The sequence below is a fragment of the Lissotriton vulgaris genome, chromosome 11 (genome assembly GCF_964263255.1).
Source record: "Lissotriton vulgaris chromosome 11, aLisVul1.2, whole genome shotgun sequence".
Taxonomy (NCBI): Eukaryota; Metazoa; Chordata; class Amphibia; order Caudata; family Salamandridae; genus Lissotriton; species Lissotriton vulgaris.
The window spans coordinates 482,607,280-482,627,320 of record NC_141699.1 but is presented as its reverse complement, the minus strand read 5'-3'; the positions used below and the strand labels follow the sequence as shown (position 1 = coordinate 482,627,320).

General features: G+C 43.9%; 24 non-coding genes across 24 annotated transcripts; all 24 read left to right on the top strand.

Annotated features, from left to right (window-relative positions):
* Window positions 1-1,960: 1,960 nt before the first annotated feature.
* Window positions 1,961-2,042, top strand: TRNAS-CGA (transfer RNA serine (anticodon CGA)). The gene has a single exon. It is a non-coding gene; the product is annotated as a tRNA-Ser (tRNA).
* Window positions 2,043-2,584: 542 nt separating this feature from the next.
* Window positions 2,585-2,666, top strand: TRNAS-CGA (transfer RNA serine (anticodon CGA)). Its single transcript has one exon. It is a non-coding gene; the product is annotated as a tRNA-Ser (tRNA).
* Window positions 2,667-3,207: 541 nt separating this feature from the next.
* Window positions 3,208-3,289, top strand: TRNAS-UGA (transfer RNA serine (anticodon UGA)). Its single transcript has one exon. It is a non-coding gene; the product is annotated as a tRNA-Ser (tRNA).
* Window positions 3,290-3,831: 542 nt separating this feature from the next.
* TRNAS-UGA (transfer RNA serine (anticodon UGA)) lies at window positions 3,832-3,913 on the top strand. Its single transcript has one exon. It is a non-coding gene; the product is annotated as a tRNA-Ser (tRNA).
* Window positions 3,914-5,083: 1,170 nt separating this feature from the next.
* Window positions 5,084-5,165, top strand: TRNAS-UGA (transfer RNA serine (anticodon UGA)). The gene has a single exon. It is a non-coding gene; the product is annotated as a tRNA-Ser (tRNA).
* Window positions 5,166-5,711: 546 nt separating this feature from the next.
* Window positions 5,712-5,793, top strand: TRNAS-CGA (transfer RNA serine (anticodon CGA)). The gene has a single exon. It is a non-coding gene; the product is annotated as a tRNA-Ser (tRNA).
* A 542-nt stretch (window positions 5,794-6,335) lies between these two features.
* Window positions 6,336-6,417, top strand: TRNAS-UGA (transfer RNA serine (anticodon UGA)). Its single transcript has one exon. It is a non-coding gene; the product is annotated as a tRNA-Ser (tRNA).
* A 546-nt stretch (window positions 6,418-6,963) lies between these two features.
* On the top strand, window positions 6,964-7,045 carry TRNAS-CGA (transfer RNA serine (anticodon CGA)). Its single transcript has one exon. It is a non-coding gene; the product is annotated as a tRNA-Ser (tRNA).
* A 543-nt stretch (window positions 7,046-7,588) lies between these two features.
* On the top strand, window positions 7,589-7,670 carry TRNAS-CGA (transfer RNA serine (anticodon CGA)). Its single transcript has one exon. It is a non-coding gene; the product is annotated as a tRNA-Ser (tRNA).
* A 541-nt stretch (window positions 7,671-8,211) lies between these two features.
* On the top strand, window positions 8,212-8,294 carry TRNAS-CGA (transfer RNA serine (anticodon CGA)). The gene has a single exon. It is a non-coding gene; the product is annotated as a tRNA-Ser (tRNA).
* A 544-nt stretch (window positions 8,295-8,838) lies between these two features.
* On the top strand, window positions 8,839-8,920 carry TRNAS-UGA (transfer RNA serine (anticodon UGA)). Its single transcript has one exon. It is a non-coding gene; the product is annotated as a tRNA-Ser (tRNA).
* A 546-nt stretch (window positions 8,921-9,466) lies between these two features.
* On the top strand, window positions 9,467-9,548 carry TRNAS-CGA (transfer RNA serine (anticodon CGA)). Its single transcript has one exon. It is a non-coding gene; the product is annotated as a tRNA-Ser (tRNA).
* Window positions 9,549-10,090: 542 nt separating this feature from the next.
* TRNAS-CGA (transfer RNA serine (anticodon CGA)) lies at window positions 10,091-10,172 on the top strand. The gene has a single exon. It is a non-coding gene; the product is annotated as a tRNA-Ser (tRNA).
* A 542-nt stretch (window positions 10,173-10,714) lies between these two features.
* Window positions 10,715-10,796, top strand: TRNAS-UGA (transfer RNA serine (anticodon UGA)). Its single transcript has one exon. It is a non-coding gene; the product is annotated as a tRNA-Ser (tRNA).
* Window positions 10,797-11,338: 542 nt separating this feature from the next.
* Window positions 11,339-11,420, top strand: TRNAS-UGA (transfer RNA serine (anticodon UGA)). Its single transcript has one exon. It is a non-coding gene; the product is annotated as a tRNA-Ser (tRNA).
* A 541-nt stretch (window positions 11,421-11,961) lies between these two features.
* TRNAS-UGA (transfer RNA serine (anticodon UGA)) lies at window positions 11,962-12,043 on the top strand. Its single transcript has one exon. It is a non-coding gene; the product is annotated as a tRNA-Ser (tRNA).
* A 547-nt stretch (window positions 12,044-12,590) lies between these two features.
* Window positions 12,591-12,672, top strand: TRNAL-CAA (transfer RNA leucine (anticodon CAA)). Its single transcript has one exon. It is a non-coding gene; the product is annotated as a tRNA-Leu (tRNA).
* A 542-nt stretch (window positions 12,673-13,214) lies between these two features.
* TRNAS-CGA (transfer RNA serine (anticodon CGA)) lies at window positions 13,215-13,296 on the top strand. Its single transcript has one exon. It is a non-coding gene; the product is annotated as a tRNA-Ser (tRNA).
* A 541-nt stretch (window positions 13,297-13,837) lies between these two features.
* TRNAS-CGA (transfer RNA serine (anticodon CGA)) lies at window positions 13,838-13,919 on the top strand. Its single transcript has one exon. It is a non-coding gene; the product is annotated as a tRNA-Ser (tRNA).
* Window positions 13,920-15,712: 1,793 nt separating this feature from the next.
* On the top strand, window positions 15,713-15,794 carry TRNAS-CGA (transfer RNA serine (anticodon CGA)). Its single transcript has one exon. It is a non-coding gene; the product is annotated as a tRNA-Ser (tRNA).
* Window positions 15,795-16,335: 541 nt separating this feature from the next.
* On the top strand, window positions 16,336-16,417 carry TRNAS-CGA (transfer RNA serine (anticodon CGA)). Its single transcript has one exon. It is a non-coding gene; the product is annotated as a tRNA-Ser (tRNA).
* A 1,166-nt stretch (window positions 16,418-17,583) lies between these two features.
* TRNAS-UGA (transfer RNA serine (anticodon UGA)) lies at window positions 17,584-17,665 on the top strand. The gene has a single exon. It is a non-coding gene; the product is annotated as a tRNA-Ser (tRNA).
* A 1,170-nt stretch (window positions 17,666-18,835) lies between these two features.
* TRNAS-CGA (transfer RNA serine (anticodon CGA)) lies at window positions 18,836-18,917 on the top strand. Its single transcript has one exon. It is a non-coding gene; the product is annotated as a tRNA-Ser (tRNA).
* A 542-nt stretch (window positions 18,918-19,459) lies between these two features.
* TRNAS-UGA (transfer RNA serine (anticodon UGA)) lies at window positions 19,460-19,541 on the top strand. The gene has a single exon. It is a non-coding gene; the product is annotated as a tRNA-Ser (tRNA).
* Window positions 19,542-20,041: the final 500 nt, after the last annotated feature.

Here is a 20,041-nt window from a genome sequence, read left to right as displayed (position 1 = left end):
TTCCGTTACTTTATTTTTTGGTCTCGACCTGACATGAGTAGCGCATGGCTCGTATACGACAACAGTGACATCATACTCACGCAGCTGCGATGGCCGAGTGGTTAAGGCGTTGGACTTGAAATCCAATGGGGTTTCCCTCCGTAGTTTCGAATCCTGCTTGCAGCGGCATGAGATTTTGCATGAACACCATTTGGTTTAGTTAAGTAAATGTTCACTTCTCATTACGCAATCCTCATCAAGTCACAGAGTTAAACTGCAAAAACTCAAACTAGATGTAAACATTGAGACAATTTCCACACCCAGGAAGTGTTTTAGAGAGCAGGTGGCTCGGAAGGGTTCGTAGTCTGGACCTGTCCTGCCTGATCTAGACAAGTCATGAAAAGAGTACTTTTTTTTATGAAGCGTGTCTTGTTTAAGCTTTTGGACTCTTTCTGAGTACACTTAAGGGCCCGTTGCCACCGCCGTAATATAGGGAAACGAGGATAGAAATGTGCAGTGATTGATTACCACTCATCGGTGCCCTGTCTCTCACTTTGAGTGATGCGTATTGCTATTTTTATTAATTGTATGAAAGCATGCAAAATAAGTGAGGACAACAGGGCACTGCTGGTACGTGGCCCGTCCTTCTGTTACTTTATTTTTTATGTCTCGGCCTGACGTGAGTAGTGCATGGCTCGTATACGACAACTGTGACATCATACTCACGCAGCTGCGATGGCCGAGTGGTTAATGCGTTAGACTTGAAATCCAATGGGGTTTCCCCGCGTAGGTTCGAATCCTGCGTGCAGCGTCATGAGATTTTGCATGAACACCATTTGGTTTAGTTAAGTAAATGTTCACTTCTCGTTACGCAATCCTCATCAAGTCACAGAGTTAAATGGCAAAAACTCAAACTAGATGTAAACATTGAGACAATTTCCACACCCAGGAAGTGTTTTAGAGAGCAGGTGGCTCGGAAGAGTTCGTAGTATGGGCCTGGCCTGCCTGATCTAGACAAGTCATGAAAAGAGTACTTTTTTTATGAAGCGTGTCTTGTTTAAGCTTTTGAACTCTTTCTGAGTACACTTAAGGGCCCGTTGCCACCGACGTAATATAGGGAAACGAGGATAGAAAAGTGCAGTGATTGATTACCGCTCATCGGTGCCCTGTCACTCACTTTGAGTGATGCGTATTGCTATTTTTATTAATTGTATGAAAGCATGCAAAATAAGTGAGGACAACAGGGCACTGCTGGTACATGCCCCGTCCTTCTGTTACTTTATTTTTTATGTCTCGGCCTGACGTGAGTAGTGCATGGCTCGTATACGACAACTGTGACATCATAGTCACGCAGCTGCGATGGCCGAGTGGTTAAGGGGTTGGACTTGAAATCCAGGGGAGTTTCCCCGCGTAGGTTTGAATCCTGCTTGCAGCGTCATGAGATTTTGCATGAACACTATTTGGTTTAGTTAAGTAAATGTTCACTTTTCGTTACGCAATCCTCATCAAGTCACAGAGTTAAACGGCAAAAACTCAAACTAGATGTAAACATTGAGACAATTTCCACACCCAGGAAGTGTTTTAGAGAGCAGGTCCCTCGGAAGGGTTCGTAGTCTGGACCTGTCCTGCATGATCTAGACAAGTCACGAAAAGAGTAATTATTTTTTTTATGAAGCGTGTCTTGTTTAGGCTTTTGGACTCTTTCTTAGTACACTTAAGGGCCCGTTACCACTGCCGTAATATAGGGAAAAGAGGGTAGAAATGCGCAGTGATTGATTACCGCTCATATGTGCCCTGTCACTCACTTTGAGTGATGCTTGTTGCTATTTTTATTAATTGTATGAAAGCATTCAAAATAAGTGGGGGATACAGGGCACTGCTGGTACGTGCCCCGTCCTGCTGTTACTTTAATTTTTAGGTCTCGGCCTGACGTGAGCAGCGTATGGCTCGTATACGACAACAGTGACATCATACTCATGCAGCTGCGATGGCCAAGTGGTTAAGGCGTTGAACTCGAAATCCAATGGGGTTTCCCTGCGCAGGTTTGAATCCTGCTTGCAGCGTAGTGTGATTTTGCATGAACACCATTTGGTTTAGTTAAGTAAATGTTCACTTCTCGTTACCCAATCCTCATCAAGTCACAGAGTTAAATGGAAAAAACTCAAACTAGATGTAAACATTGAGACAATTTCCACACCCAGGAAGTGTTTTAGAGAGCTGGTGTCTCGGAAGGGTTTTTAGTCTGGACCTGTCCTGCCTGATCTAGACAAGTCATGAAAAGAGTACTTTTTTTATGATGCATGTCTTGTTTAGGCTTTTGCACTCTTTCTTAGTACACTTAAGGGCCCGTTACCACCGCCGTAATATAGGGAAAAGTGGGTAGAAACATGCAGTGATTGATTACCACTCATCTGTGCCCCTTCACTCACTTTGAGTGATGCATGTTGCTATTTTTATTAATTGTATGAAAGCATGCAAAATAAGTGAGGACAACAGGGCACTGCTGGTACGTGCCCCGTCCTTCCGTTACTTTATTTTTTTGGTCTCTGCCTGACATGAGCAGAGCATGGCTCGTATACGACAACTGTGACATCATACTCATGCAGCTGCGATGGCCGAGTGGTTAAGGTGTTGGACTCGAAATCCAATGGGGTTTCCCTGCGCAGGTTTGAATCCTGCTTGCAGCGTAGTGTGATTTTGCACGAACACCATTTGGTTTAGTTAAGGAAATGTTCACTTCTCGTTACGCAATCCTCATCAAGTCACAGAGTAAAATGGCAAAAACTCAAACTAGATGTAAACATTGAAACAATTTCCACACCTAGGAAGTGTTTTAGAGAGCAGGTGGCTCGGAAGGGTTTGTAGTCTGGACCTATCCTGCCTGATCTAGACAAGTTACGAAATGAGTACTTTTTTTATGATGCATGTCTTGTTTAGGCTTTTGGACTCTTCTTAGTACACTTAAGGGCCCGTTGCCACCGCCGTAATATATGGAAACGAGGGAAGAAATGTGCAGTGATTGATTACCGCTCATCTGTGCCCTGTCACTCATTTTGAGTGATGCATATTGCTATTTTTATTAATTGTATGAAAGTATGCGAAATAATTGAGGACAACAATGCACTGCTGGTATGTGCCCCGTCCTTCCGTTACTTTATTTTTTAGGTCTCGACCTCACATGAGTAGCGCATGGCTCGTATACGACAACAGTGACATCATACTCACGCAGCTGCGATGGCCGAGTGGTTAAGGCGTTGGACTTGAAATCCAATGGGGTTTTCCCGCGTAGGTTCGAATTCTGCTTGCAGCGGCATGAGTTTTTGCATGAACACCATTTGGTTTAGTTAAGTAAATGTTCACTTCTCATTACGCAATCCTCATCAAGTCACAGAGTTAAACGGCAAAAACTCAAACTAGATGTAAACATTGAGAAAATTTCCACACCCAGGAAGTGTTTTAGAGAGCAGGTGGCTCGGAAGGGTTCGTAGTCTGGACCTGTCCTGCCTGATCTAGACAAGTCATGAAAAGAGTACTTTTTTTATGAAGCGTGTCTTGTTTAAGCTTTTGGACTCTTTCTGAGTACACTTAAGGGCCTGTTGCCAATGACGTAATATAGGGAAACGAGGATAGAAATGTGCAGTGATTGATTACCGCTCATCGGTGCCCTGTCACTCACTTTGAGTGATGCGTATTGCTATTTTTATTAATTGTATGAAAGCATGCAAAATAAGTGAGGACAACAGGGCACTGCTGGTACGTGCCCCGTCCTTCTGTTACTTTATTTTTTATGTCTCGGCCTGACGTGAGTAGTGCATGGCTCGTATACGACAACTGTGACATCATACTCACGCAGCTGCGATGGCCGAGTGGTTAAGGCGTTGGGCTTGAAATCCAATGGGGTTTCCCCGCGTAGGTTCGAATCCTGCTTGCAGCGTCATGAGATTTTGCATGAACACCATTTGGTTTAGTTAAGTAAATGTTCACTTCTCGTTACGCAATCCTCATCAAGTCACAGAGTTAAACGGCAAAAACTCAAACTAGATGTAAACATTGAGACAATTTCCACACCCAGGAAGTGTTTTAGAGAGCAGGTGCCTTGGAAGGGTTCGTAGTCTGGACCTGTCCTGCATGATCTAGACAAGTCACGAAAAGAGTAATTATTTTTTTTATGAAGCGTGTCTTGTTTAGGCTTTTGGACTCTTTCTTAGTACACTTAAGGGCCCGTTACCAACGCCGTAATATAGGGAAAAGAGGGTAGAAATGCGCAGTGATTGATTACCGCTCATCTGTGCCCTGTCACTCACTTTGAGTGATGCTTGTTGCTATTTTTATTAACTGTATGAAAGCATTCAAAATAAGTGGGGGATACAGGGCACTGCTGGTACGTGCCCCGTCCTGCCGTTACTTTAATTTTTAGGTCTCGGCCTGACGTGATCAGCGTATGGCTCGTATACGACAACAGTGACATCATACTCATGCAGCTGCGATGGCCGAGTGGTTAAGGCGTTGGACTCGAAATCCAATGGGGTTTCCCTGCGCAGTCCCAATCCTGCTTGCAGCGTAGTGTGATTTTGCATGAACACCATTTGGTTTAGTTAAGTAAATGTTCACTTCTCGTTACGCAATCCTCATCAAGTCACAGAGTTAAATGGAAAAAACTCAAACTAGATGTAAACATTGAGACAATTTCCACACCCAGGAAGTGTTTTAGAGAGCTGGTGGCTCGGAAGGGTTTGTAGTCTGGACCTGTCCTGCCTGATCTAGACAAGTCATGAAAAGAGTACTTTTTTTTATGATGCATGTCTTGTTTAGGCTTTTGGACTCTTTCTTAGTACACTTAAGGGCCCGTTACCACCGCCGTAATATAGGGAAAAGTGCGTAGAAACATGCAGTGATTGATTACCACTCATCTGTGCCCTTTCACTCACTTTGAGTGATGCATGTTGCTATTTTTATTAATTGTATGAAAGCATGCAAAATAAGTGAGGACAACAGGGCACTGCTGGTACGTGCCCCGTCCTTCCGTTACTTTATTTTTTTGGTCTCCGCCTGACATGAGCAGAGCAAGGCTCGTATCCAACAACAGTGACAACATACTCATGCAGCTGCGATGGCCGAGTGGTTAAGGCGTTGGACTTGAAATCCAATCGGGTTTCCCCGCGTAGGTTCGAATCCTGCTTGCAGTGGCATGAGATTTTGCATGGACACCATTTGGTTAAGTTAAGTAAATGTTCACTTCTCATTACGCAATCCTCATCAAGTCACAGAGTTAAACGGCAAAAACTCAAACTAGATGTAAACATTGAGACAATTTCCACACCCAGGAAGTGTTTTAGAGAGCAGGTGCCTCGGAAGGGTTCGTAGTCTGGACCTGTCCTGCATGATCTAGACAAGTCACGAAAAGAGTAATTATTTTTTTTATGAAGCGTGTCTTGTTTAGGCTTTTGGACTCTTTCTTAGTACACTTAAGGGCCCGTTACCACCGCCATAATATAGGGAAAAGAGGGTAGAAATGCGCAGTGATTGATTACCGCCAATCTGTGCCCTGTCACTCACTTTGAGTGATGCTTGTTGCTATTTTTATTAATTGTATGAAAGCATTCAAAATAAGTGGGGGATACAGGGCACTGCTGGTATGTGCCCCGTCTTGCCGTTACTTTAATTTTTAGGTCTCGGACTGACGTGAGCAGCGTATGGCTCGTATACGACAACAGTGAGATCATACTCATGCAGCTGCGATGGCCGAGTGGTTAAGGCGTTGGACTCGAAATCCAATGGGGTTTCCCTGCGCAGGTTCGAATCCTGCTTGCAGCGTAGTGTGATTTTGCATGAACACCATTTGGTTTAGTTAAGTAAATGTTCACTTCTCGTTACACAATCCTCATCAAGTCACAGAGTTAAATGGAAAAAACTCAAACTAGATGTAAACATTGAGACAATTTCCACACCCAGGAAGTGTTTTAGAGAGCTGGTGTCTCGGAAGCGTTTGTAGTCTGGGCCTGTCCTGCCTGATCTAGACTAGTCATGAAAAGAGTACTTTTTTTATGATGCATGTCTTGTTTAGGCTTTTGGACTCTTTCTTAGTACACTTAAGGGCCCGTTACCACCGCCGTAATATAGGGAAAAGAGGGTAGAAATGCGCAGTGATTGATTACCTCTCATCTGTGCCCTGTCACTCACTTTGAGTGATGAGTATTGCTATTTTTATTAATTGTATGAAAGCATGCAAAATAAGTGAGGACAACAGGGCACTGCTGGTATGTGCCCCGTCCTTCTGTTACTTTATTTTTTATGTCTCGGCCTGACGTGAGTAGTGCATGGCTCGTATACGACAACTGTGACATCATACTCACGCAGCTGCGATGGCCGAGTGGTTAAGGCGTTGGGCTTGAAATCCAATGGGGTTTCCCCGCGTAGGTTCGAATCCTGCTTGCAGCGTCATGAGATTTTGCATGAACACCATTTGGTTTAGTTAAGTAAATGTTCACTTCTCGTTACGCAATCCTCATCAAGTCACAGAGTTAAACGGCAAAAACTCAAACTAGATGTAAACATTGAGACAATTTCCACACCCAGGAAGTGTTTTAGAGAGCAGGTGCCTTGGAAGGGTTCGTAGTCTGGACCTGTCCTGCATGATCTAGACAAGTCACGAAAAGAGTAATTATTTTTTTTATGAAGCGTGTCTTGTTTAGGCTTTTGGACTCTTTCTTAGTACACTTAAGGGCCCGTTACCACCGCCGTAATATAGGGAAAAGAGGGTAGAAATGCGCAGTGATTGATTACCGCTCATCTGTGCCCTGTCACTCACTTTGAGTGATGCTTGTTGCTATTTTTATTAATTGTATGAAAGCATTCAAAATAAGTGGGGGATACAGGGCACTGCTGGTTCGTGCCCCGTCCTGCCGTTACTTCAATTTTTAGGTCTCGGCCTGACGTGAGCAGCGTATGGCTCGTATACGACAACAGTGACATCATACTCATGCAGCTGCGATGGCCGAGTGGTTAAGGCGTTGGACTCGAAATCCAATGGGGTTTCCCTGCGCAGGTTCGAATCCTGCTTGCAGCGTAGTGTGATTTTGCATGAACACCAATTGGTTTAGTTAAGTAAATGTTCACTTCTCGTTACGCAATCCTCATCAAGTCACAGAGTTAAATGGAAAAAACTCAAACTAGATGTAAACATTGAGACAATTTCCACACCCAGGAAGTGTTTTAGAGAGCAGGTGGCTCGGAAGGGTTTGTAGTCTGGACCTGTCCTGCCTGATCTAGACAAGTCATGAAAAGAGTACTTTTTTTTATGATGCATGTCTTGTTTAGGCTTTTGGACTCTTTCTTAGTACACTTAAGGGCCCGTTACCACCGCCGTAATATAGGGAAAAGTGGGTAGAAATATGCAGTGATTGATTACCACTCATCTGTGCCCTTTCACTCACTTTGAGTGATGCATGTTGCTATTTGTATTAATTGTATGAAAGCATTCAAAATAAGTGGGGGATACAGGGCACAGCTGGTACGTGCCCCGTCCTGCCGTTACTTTAATTTTTAGGTCTCGGACTGACGTGAGCAGCGAATGGCTCGTATACGACAACAGTGACAACATACTCATGCAGCTGCGATGGCTGAGTGGTTAAGGCGTTGGACTCGAAACTCAATGGGGTTTCCCTGCGCAGGTTCGAATCCTGCTTGCAGCGTAGTGTGATTTTGCATGAACACCATTTAGTTTAGTTAAGTAAATGTTCACTTCTCGTTACGCAATCCTCATCAAGTCACAGAGTTAAATGGAAAAAACTCAAACTAGATGTAAACATTGAGACAATTTCCACACCCAGGAAGTGTTTTAGAGAGCTGGTGGCTCAGAAGGGTTTGTAGTCTGGACCTGTCCTGCCTGGTCTAGACAAGTCATGAAAAGAGTACTTTTTTATGATGCATGACTTGTTTAGGCTTTTGGACTCTTTCTTAGTACACTTAAGGGCCCGTTACCACCGCCGTAATATAGGGAAAAGTGGGTAGAAACATGCAGTGATTGATTACCACTCATCTGTGCCCTTTCACTCACTTTGAGTGATGCATGTTGCTATTTTTATTAATTGTATGAAAGCATGCAAAATAAGTGAGGACAACAGGGCACTGCTGGTACGTGCCCCGTCCTTCCGTTACTTTATTTTTTTGGTCTCCGCCTGACATGTGCAGAGCATGGCTCGTATACGACAACAGTGACAACATACTCATGCAGCTGCGATGGCCGAGTGGTTAAGGCGTTGGACTCGAAATCCAATGGGGTTTCCCTGCGCAGGTTCGAATCCTTTCTTGCAGCGTAGTGTGATTTTGCATGAACACCATTTGGTTTAGTTAAGTAAATGTTCACTTCTCATTACGCAATCCTCATCAAGTCACAGAGTTAAACTGCAAAAACTCAAACTAGATGTAAACATTGAGACAATTTCCACACCCAGGAAGTGTTTTAGAGAGCAGGTGGCTCGGAAGGGTTCGTAGTCTGGACCTGTCCTGCCTGATCTAGACAAGTCATGAAAAGAGTACTTTTTTTTATGAAGCGTGTCTTGTTTAAGCTTTTGGACTCTTTCTGAGTACACTTAAGGGCCCGTTGCCACCGCCGTAATATAGGGAAACGAGGATAGAAATGTGCAGTGATTGATTACCACTCATCGGTGCCCTGTCTCTCACTTTGAGTGATGCGTATTGCTATTTTTATTAATTGTATGAAAGCATGCAAAATAAGTGAGGACAACAGGGCACTGCTGGTATGTGCCCCGTCCTTCTGTTACTTTATTTTTTTAGGTCTCGGCCTGACGTGAGTAGTGCATGGCTCGTATACGACAACTGTGACATCATACTCACGCAGCTGCGATGGCCGAGTGGTTAAGGCGTTGGGCTTGAAATCCAATGGGGTTTCCCCGCGTAGGTTCGAATCCTGCTTGCAGCGTCATGAGATTTTGCATGAACACCATTTGGTTTAGTTAAGTAAATGTTCACTTCTCGTTACGCAATCCTCATCAAGTCACAGAGTTAAACGGCAAAAACTCAAACTAGATGTAAACATTGAGACAATTTCCACACCCAGGAAGTGTTTTAGAGAGCAGGTGCCTTGGAAGGGTTCGTAGTCTGGACCTGTCCTGCATGATCTAGACAAGTCACGAAAAGAGTAATTATTTTTTTTATGAAGCGTTTCTTGTTTAGGCTTTTGGACTCTTTCTTAGTACACTTAAGGGCCCGTTACCACCGCCGTAATATAGGGAAAAGAGGGTAGAAATGCGCAGTGATTGATTACCGCTCATCTGTGCCCTGTCACTCACTTTGAGTGATGCTTGTTGCTATTTTTATTAATTGTATGAAAGCATTCAAAATAAGTGGGGGATACAGGGCACTGCTGGTTCGTGCCCCGTCCTGCCGTTACTTTAATTTTTAGGTCTCGGCCTGACGTGAGCAGCGTATGGCTCGTATACGACAACAGTGACATCATACTCATGCAGTTGCGATGGCCGAGTGGTTAAGGCGTTGGACTCGAAATCCAATGGGGTTTCCCTGCGCAGGTTCGAATCCTGCTTGCAGCGTAGTGTGATTTTGCATGAACACCAATTGGTTTAGTTAAGTAAATGTTCACTTCTCGTTACGCAATCCTCATCAAGTCACAGAGTTAAATGGAAAAAACTCAAACTAGATGTAAACATTGAGACAATTTCCACACCCAGGAAGTGTTTTAGAGAGCAGGTGGCTCGGAAGGGTTTGTAGTCTGGACCTGTCCTGCCTGATCTAGACAAGTCATGAAAAGAGTACTTTTTTTATGATGCATGTCTTGTTTAGGCTTTTGGACTCTTTCTTAGTACACTTAAGGGCCCGTTACCACCGCCGTAATATAGGGAAAAGTGGGTAGAAATATGCAGTGATTGATTACCACTCATCTGTGCCCTTTCACTCACTTTGAGTGATGCATGTTGCTATTTTTATTAATTGTATGAAAGCATGCAAAATAAGTGAGGACAACAGGGCACTGCTGGTACGTGCCCCGTCCTTCCGTTACTTTATTTTTTTGGTCTCTGCCTGACATGAGCAGAGCATGGCTCGTATACGAAAACTGTGACATCATACTCATGCAGCTGCGATGGCCGAGTGGTTAAGGCGTTGGACTCGAAATCCAATGGGGTTTCCCTGCGCAGTTTTGAATCCTGCTTGCAGCGTAGGGTGATTTTGCACAAACACCATTTGGTTTAGTTAAGGAAATGTTCACTTCTCGTTACGCAATCCTCATCAAGTCACAGAGTTAAATGGCAAAAACTCAAACTAGATGTAAACATTGAAACAATTTCCACACCTAGGAAGTGTTTTAGAGAGCAGGTGGCTCGGAAGGGTTTGTAGTCTGGACCTATCCTGCCTGATCTAGACAAGTTACGAAATGAGTACTTTTTTTATGATGCATGTCTTGTTTAGGCTTTTGGACACTTTCTTAGTACACTTAAGGGCCCGTTGCCACCGCCGTAATATATGGAAACGAGGGTAGAAATGTGCAGTGATTGATTACCGCTCATCTGTGCCCTGTCACTCATTTTGAGTGATGCATATTGCTATTTTTATTAATTGTATGAAAGTATGCGAAATAAGTGAGGACAACAGGGCACTGCTGGTATGTGCCCCGTCCTTCCGTTACTTTATTTTTTAGGTCTCGACCTCACATGAGTAGCGCATGGCTCGTATACGACAACAGTCACATCATACTCACGCAGCTGCGATGGCCGAGTGGTTAAGGCGTTGGACTTGAAATCCAATGGGGTTTCCCCGCGTAGGTTCGAATCCTACTTGCAGCGGCTTGAGTTTTTGCATGAACACCATTTGGTTTAGTTAGGTAAATGTTCACTTCTCATTACGCAATCCTCATCAAGTCACAGAGTTAAACTGCAAAAACTCAAACTAGATGTAAACATTGAGACAATTTCCACACCCAGGAAGTGTTTTAGAGAGCAGGTGGCCCGGAAGGGTTCTTAGTCTGGACCTGTCCTGCCTGATCTAGACAAGTCATGAAAAGAGTACTTTTTTTATGAATTGTGTCTTGTTTAAGCTTTTGGACTCTTTCTGAGTACACTTAAGGGCCCGTTGCCACCGCCGTAATATAGGGAAACAAGGATAGAAATGTGCAGTGATTGATTACCACTCATCGGTGCCCTGTCTCTCACTTTGAGTTATGCGTATTGCTATTTTTATTAATTGTATGAAAGCATGCAAAATAAGTGAGGACAACAGGGCACTGCTGGTACGTGCCCCGTCCTTCTGTTACTTTATTTTTTATGTCTCGGCCTGACGTGAGTAGTGCATGGCTCGTATACGACAACTGTGACATCATACTCACGCAGCTGCGATGGCCGAGTGGTTAAGGCGTTGGACTTGAAATCCAATGGGGTTTCCCTGCGCAGGTTCGAATCCTGCTTGCAGCGTAGTGTGATTTTACATGAACACCATTTGGTTTAGTTAAGTAAATGTTCACCTCTCGTTACGCAATCCTCATCAAGTCACAGAGTTAAATGGAAAAAACTCAAACTAGATGTAAACATTGAGACAATTTCCACACCCAGGAAGTGTTTTAGAGAGCTGGTGTCTCGGAAGGGTTTGTAGTCTGGGCCTGTCCTGCCTGATCTAGACAAGTCATGAAAAGAGTACTTTTTTATGATGCATGTCTTGTTTAGGCTTTTGGACTCTTTCTTAGTACACTTAAGGGCCCGTTACCACCGCCGTAATATAGGGAAAAGTGGGTAGAAATGCGCAGTGATTGATTACTACTCATCTGTGCCCTTTCACTCACTTTGAGTGATGCATGTTGCTATTTTTATTAATTGTATGAAAGCATGCAAAATAAGTGAGGACAACAGGGCACTGCTGGTACGTGCCCCGTCCTTCCGTTACTTTCTTTTTTTGGTCTCCGCCTGACATGAGCAGAACATGGCTCGTATACGACAACAGTGACATCATACTCATGCAGCTGCGATGGCCGAGTGGTTAAGGCGTTGGACTTGAAATCCGAACGGGTTTCCCCGCGTAGGTTCGAATCCTGCTTGCAGCGGCATGAGATTTTGCATGAACACCATTTGGTTAAGTTAAGTAAATGTTCACTTCTCATTACGCAATCCTCATCAAGTCACAGAGTTAAACGGCAAAAACTCAAACTAGATGTAAACATTGAGACAATTTCCACACCCAGGAAGTGTTTTAGAGAGCTGGTGTCTCGGAAGCGTTTGTAGTCTGGGCCTGTCCTGCCTGATCTAGACAAGTCACGAAAAGAGTAATTATATTTTTTTATGAAGCGTGTCTCGTTTAGGCTTTTGGACTCTTTCTTAGTACACTTAAGGGCCCGTTACCACCGCCGTAATATAGGGAAAAGAGGGTAGAAATGCGCAGTGATTGATTACCGCTCATCTGTGCCCTGTAACTCACTTTGAGTGATGCTTGTTGCTATTTTTATTAATTGTATGAAAGCATTCAAAATAAGTGGGGGATACAGGGCACTGCTGGTACGAGCCCCGTCCTGCCGTTACTTTAATTTTTAGGTCTCGGACTGACGTGAGCAGCGTATGGCTCGTATACGACAACAGTGAGATCATACTCATGCAGCTGCGATGGCCGAGTGGTTAAGGCGTTGGACTCAAAATCCAATGGGGTTTCCCTGCGTAGGTTCGAATCCTGCTTGCAGCGTAGTGTGATTTTGCATGAACACCATTTGGTTTAGTTAAGTAAATGTTCACTTCTTGTTACGCAATCCTCATCAAGTCACAGAGTTAAATGGAAAAAACTCAAACTAGATGTAAACATTGAGACAATTTCCACACCCAGGAAGTGTTTTAGAGAGCTGGTGTCTCGGAAGCGTTTGTAGTCAGGGCCTGTCCTGCCTGATCTAGACAAGTCATGAAAAGAGTACTTTTTTTATGATGCATGTCTTGTTTAGGCTTTTGGACTCTTTCTTAGTACACTTAAGGGCCCGTTACCACCGCCGTAATATAGGGAAAAGTGGGTAGAAACATGCAGTGATTGATTACCACTCATCTGTGCCCTTTCACTCACTTTGAGTGATGCATGTTGCTATTTGTATTAATTGTATGAAAGCATTCAAAATAAGTGGGGGATACAGGGCACAGCTGGTACGTGCCCCGTCCTGCCGTTACTTTAATTTTTAGGTCTCGGACTGACGTGAGCAGCGAATGGCTCGTATACGACAACAGTGACAACATACTCATGCAGCTGCAATGGCTGAGTGGTTAAGGCGTTGGACTCGAAACTCAATGGGGTTTCCCTGCGCAGGTTCGAATCCTGCTTGCAGCGTAGTGTGATTTTGCATGAACACCATTTAGTTTAGTTAAGTAAATGTTCACTTCTCGTTACGCAATCCTCATCAAGTCACAGAGTTAAATGGAAAAAACTCAAACTAGATGTAAACATTGAGACAATTTCCACACCCAGGAAGTGTTTTAGAGAGCTGGTGGCTCAGAAGGGTTTGTAGTCTGGACCTGTCCTGCCTGGTCTAGACAAGTCATGAAAAGAGTACTTTTTTATGATGCATGACTTGTTTAGGCTTTTGGACTCTTTCTTAGTACACTTAAGGGCCCGTTACCACCGCCGTAATATAGGGTAAAGTGGGTAGAAACATGCAGTGATTGATTACCACTCATCTGTGCCCTTTCACTCACTTTGAGTGATGCATGTTGCTATTTTTATTAATTGTATGAAAGCATGCAAAATAAGTGAGGACAACAGGGCACTGCTGGTACGTGCCCCGTCCTTCCGTTACTTTATTTTTTTGGTCTCCGCCTGACATGTGCAGAGCATGGCTCGTATACGACAACAGTGACAACATACTCATGCAGCTGCGATGGCCGAGTGGTTAAGGCGTTGGACTCGAAATCCAATGGGGTTTCCCTGCGCAGGTTCGAATCCTGCTTGCAGCGTAGTGTGATTTTGCATGAACACCATTTGGTTTAGTTAAGTAAATGTTCACTTCTCATTACGCAATCCTCATCAAGTCACAGAGTTAAACTGCAAAAACTCAAACTAGATGTAAACATTGAGACAATTTCCACACCCAGGAAGTGTTTTAGAGAGCAGGTGGCTCGGAAGGGTTCGTAGTCTGGACCTGTCCTGCCTGATCTAGACAAGTCATGAAAAGAGTACCTTTTTTTATGAAGCGTGTCTTGTTTAAGCTTTTGGACTCTTTCTGAGTACACTTAAGGGCCCGTTGCCACCGCCGTAATATAGGGAAACGAGGATAGAAATGTGCAGTGATTGATTACCACTCATCGGTGCCCTGTCTCTCACTTTGAGTGATGCGTATTGCTATTTTTATTAATTGTATGAAAGCATGCAAAATAAGTGAGGACAACAGGGCACTGCTGGTACGTGCCCCGTCCTTCTGTTACTTTATTTTTTATGTCTCGGCCTGACGTGAGTAGTGCATGGCTCGTATACGACAACTGTGACATCATACTCACACAACTGCGATGGCCGTGTGGTTCAGGCGTTGGACTTGAAATCCAATGGGGTTTCCCCGCGTAGGTTCGAATCCTGCTTGCACCGTCATCAGATTTTGCATGAACACCATTTAGTTTAGTTAAGTAAATGTTCACTTCTCGTTACGCAATCCTCATCAAGTCACAGAGTTAAATGGAAAAAACTCAAACTAGATGTAAACATTGAGACAATTTCCACACCCAGGAAGTGTTTTAGAGAGCTGGTGTCTCGGAAGGGTTTGTAGTCTGGGCCTGTCCTGCCTGATCTAGACAAGTCATGAAAAGAGTACTTTTTTATGATGCATGTCTTGTTTAGGCTTTTGGACTCTTTCTTAGTACACTTAAGGGCCCGTTACCACCGCCGTAATATAGGGAAAAGTGGATAGAAACATGCAGTGATTGATTACCACTCATCTGTGCCCTTTCACTCACTTTGAGTGATGCATGTTGCTATTTTTATTAATTGTATGAAAGCATGCAAAATAAGTGAGGACAACAAGGCACTGCTGGTACGTGCCCCGTCCTTCCGTTACTTTATTTTTTTGGTCTCCGCCTGACATGAGCAGAGCATGGCTCGTATAAGACAACAGTGACATCATACTCATGCAGCTGCGATGGCCGAGTGGTTAAGGCGTTGGACTTGAAATCCGAACGGGTTTCCCCGTGTAGGTTCGAATCCTGCTTGCAGCGGCATGAGATTTTGCATGAACACCATTTGGTTAAGTTAAGTAAATGTTCACTTCTCATTACGCAATCCTCATCAAGTCACAGAGTTAAACGGCAAAAACTCAAACTAGATGTAAACATTGAGACAATTTCCACACCCAGGAAGTGTTTTAGAGAGCAGGTGCCTCAGAAGGGTTCGTAGTCTGGACCTGTCCTGCATGATCTAGACAAGTCACGAAAGAGTAAATTTTTTTCTTATGAAGCGTGTCTTGTTTAGGCTTTTGGACTCTTTCTTAGTACACTTAAGGGCCCGTTACCACCGCCGTAATATAGGGAAAAGTGGGTAGAAACATGCAGTGATTGATTACCACTCATCTGTGCCCTTTCACTCACTTTGAGTGATGCATGTTGCTATTTTTATTTATTGTATGAAAGCATTCAAAATAAGTGGGGGATACAGGGCACTGCTGGTACGTGCCCCGTCCTGCCGTTACTCTAATTTTTAGGTCTCGGACTGACGTGAGCAGCGTATGGCTCGTATACGACAACAGTGACAACATACTCATGCAGCTGCGATGGCCGAGTGGTTAAGGCGTTGGACTCGAAATCCAATGGGGTTTCCCTGCGCAGGTTCGAATCCTGCTTGCAGCGTAGTGTGATGTTGCATGAACACCATTTAGTTTAGTTAAGTAAATGTTCACTTCTCGTTACGCAATCCTCATCAAGTCACAGAGTTAAATGGAAAAAACTCAAACTAGATGTAAACATTGAGACAATTTCCACACCCAGGAAGTGTTTTAGAGAGCTGGTGGCTCGGAAGGGTTTGTAGTCTGGACCTGTCCTGCCTGATCTAGAGAAGTCATGAAAAGAGTACTTTTTTATGATGCATGACTTGTTTAGGCTTTTGGACTCTTTCTTAGTACACTTAAGGGCCCGTTACCACCGCCGTAATATAGGGAAAAGTGGGTAGAAAAATGCAGTGATTGATTACCACTCATCTGTGCCCTTTCACTCACTTTGAGTGATGCATGTTGCTATTTTTATTAATTGTATGAAAGCATGCAAAATAAGTGAGGACAACAGGGCACTGCTGGTACGTGCCCCGTCCTTCCGTTACTTTATTTTTTTGGTCTCCGCCTGACATGAGCAGAGCATGGCTCGTATACGACAACAATGACAACATACTCATGCATCTGCGATGGCCGAGTGGTTAAGGCGTTGGACTCGAAATCCAATGGGGTTTCTCTGCGCAGGTTCGAATCCTGCTTGCAGCGTAGTGTGATTTTGCATGAACACCATTTGGTTTAGTTAAGTAAATGTTCACTTCTCATTACGAAATCCTCATCAAGTCACAGAGTTAAACTGCAAAAACTCAAACTAGATGTAAACATTGAGACAATTTCCACACCCAGGAAGTGTTTTACAGAGCAGGTGGTTCGGAAGGGTCGGTAGTCTGGACCTGTCCTGCCTGATCTAGACAAGTCATGAAAAGAGTACTTTTTTTTATGAAGCGTGTCTTGTTTAAGCTTTTGGACTCTTTCTGAGTACACTTAAGGGCCCGTTGCCACCGCCGTAATATAGGGAAACGAGGATAGAAATGTGCAGTGATTGATTACCACTCATCGGTGCCCTGTCTCTCACTTTGAGTGATGCGTATTGCTATTTTTATTAATTGTATGAAAGCATGCAAAATAAGTGAGGACAACAGGGCACTGCTGGTACGTGCCCCGTCCTTCTGTTACTTTATTTTTTATGTCTCGGCCTGACGTGAGTAGTGCATGGCTCGTATACGACAACTGTGACATCATACTCACGCAGCTGCGATGGCCGAGTGGTTAAGGTGTTAGACTTGAAATCCAATGGGGTCTCCCCGCGTAGGTTCGAATCCTGCTTGCAGCGTCTTGAGATTTTGCATGAACACCATTTGGTTTAGTTAAGGAAATGTTCACTTCTCGTTACGCAATCCTCATCAAGTCACAGAGTTAAATGGCAAAAACTCAAACTAGATGTAAACATTGAAACAATTTCCACACCTAGGAAGTGTTTTAGAGAGCAGGTGGCTCGGAAGGGTTTGTAGTCTGGACCTATCCTGCCTGATCTAGACAAGTTACGAAATGAGTAATTTTTTTAATGAAGTGTGTCTTGTTTAGGCTTTTGGACTCTTTCTGAGTACACTTAAGGGCCCGTTGCCACCGCCGTAATATATGGAAACGAGGGTAGAAATGTGCAGTGATTGATTACCGCTCATCTGTGCCCTGTCACTCATTTTGAGTGATGCCTATTGCTATTTTTATTAATTGTATGAAAGTATGCGAAATGTGAGGACAACAGGGCACTGCTGGTATGTGCCCCGTCCTTCCGTTACTTTATTTTTTAGGCCTCGACCTGACATGAGTAGCGCATGGCTCGTATACGACAACAGTGACATCATACTCACGCAGCTGCGATGGCCGAGTGGTTAAGGCATTGGACTTGAAATCCAATGGGGTTTCCCCGCGTAGGTTCGAATCCTGCTTGCAGTGGCATGAGATTTTGCATGAACACCATTTGGTTTAGTTAAGTAAATGTTCACTTCTCGTTACGCAATCCTCATCAAGTCACAGAGTTAAATGGCAAAAACTCAAACTAGATGTAAACATTGAGACAATTTCCACACCCAGGAAGTGTTTTAGAGAGCAGGTGGCTCGGAAGGGTTCGTAGTATGGGCCTGGCCTGCCTGATCTAGACAAGTCATGAAAAGAGTACTTTTTTTATGAAGCGTGTCTTGTTTAAGCTTTTGAACTCTTTCTGAGTACACTTAAGGGCCCGTTGCCACCGACGTAATATAGGGAAACGAGGATAGAAATGTGCAGTGATTGATTACCGCTCATCGGTGCCCTGTCACTCACTTTGAGTGATGCGTATTGCTATTTTTATTAATTGTATGAAAGCATGCAAAATAAGTGAGGACAACAGGGCACTACTGGTACATGCCCCGTCCTTCTTTTACTTTATTTTTTATGTCTCGGCCTGACGTGAGTAGTGCATGGCTCGTATACGACAACTGTGACATCATACTCACGCAGCTGCGATGGCCGAGTAGTTAAGGCGTTGGACTTGAAATCTAATGGGGTTTCCCCGCATAGGTTCGAATCCTGCTTGCAGCGTCATGAGATTTTGCATGAACACTATTTGGTTTAGTTAAGTAAATGTTCACTTTTCGTTACGCAATCCTCATCAAGTCACAGAGTTAAACGGCAAAAACTCAAACTAGATGTAAACATTGAGACAATTTCCACACCCAGGAAGTGTTTTAGAGAGCAGGTCCCTCGGAAGGGTTCGTAGTCTGGACCTGTCCTGCATGATCTAGACAAGTCACGAAAAGAGTAATTATTTTTTTTATGAAGCGTGTCTTGTTTAGGTTTTTGGACTCTTTCTTAGTACACTTAGGGGCCCGTTACCACCGCCGTAATATAGGGAAAAGTGGGTAGAAACATGCAGTGATTGATTACCACTCATCTGTGCCCTTTCACTCACTTTGAGTGATGCATGTTGCTATTTTTATTAATTGTATGAAAGCATTCAAAATAAGTGGGGGATACAGGGCACTGCTGGTACGTACCCCGTCCTTCAGTTACTTTATTTTTTTGGTCTCTGCCTGACATGAGCAGAGCATGGCTCGTATACGACAACTGTGACATCATACTCATGCAGCTGCGATGGCCGAGTGGTTAAGGCGTTGGACTCGAAATCCAATGGGGTTTCCCTGCGCAGGTTTGAATCCTGCTTGCAGCGTAGTGTGATTTTGCACGAACACCATTTGGTTTAGTTAAGGAAATGTTCACTTCTCGTTACGCAATCCTCATCAAGTCACAGAGTTAAATGGCAAAAACTCAAACTAGATGTAAACATTGAAACAATTTCCACACCTAGGAAGTGTTTTAGAGAGCAGGTGGCTCGGAAGGGTTTGTAGTCTGGACCTATCCTGCCTGATCTAGACAAGTTACGAAATGAGTAGTTTTTTTATGATGCATGTCTTGTTTAGGCTTTTGGACTCTTTCTTAGTACACTTAAGGGCCCGTTGCCACCGCCGTAATATATGGAAACGAGGGTAGAAATGTGCAGTGATTGATTACCGCTCATCTGTGCCCTGTCACTCATTTTGAGTGATGCATATTGCTATTTTTATTAATTGTATGAAAGTATGCGAAATAAGTGAGGACAACAGGGCACTGCTGGTATGTGCCCCGTCCTTCCGTTACTTTATTTTTTAGGTCTCGACCTCACATGAGTAGCGCATGGCTCGTATACGACAACAGTGACATCATACTCACGCAGCTGCGATGGCCGAGTGGTTAAGGCGTTGGACTTGAAATCCAATGGGGTTTTCCTGCGCAGGTTCGAATCCTGCTTGCAGCGTAGTGTGATTTTGCATGAACACCATTTGGTTTAGTTAAGTAAATGTTCACTTCTCGTTACGCAATCCTCATCAAGTCACAGAGTTAAATGGAAAAAACTCAAACTAGATGTAAACATTGAGACAATTTCCACACCCAGGAAGTGTTTTATAGAGCTGGTGTCTCGGAAGGGTTTGTAGTCTGGGCCTGTCCTGCCTGATCTAGACAAGTCATGAAAAGAGTACTTTTTTATGATGCATGTCTTGTTTAGGCTTTTGGACTCTTTCTTAGTACACTTAAGGGCCCGTTACCACCGCCGTAATATAGGGAAAAGTGGGTAGAAACATGCAGTGATTGATTACCACTCATCTGTGCCCTTTCACTCACTTTGAGTGATGCATGTTGCTATTTTTATTAATTGTATGAAAGCATGCAAAATAAGTGAGGACAACAGGGCACTGCTGGTACGTGCCCCGTCCTTCCGTTACTTTATTTTATTGGTCTCCGCCTGACATGAGCAGA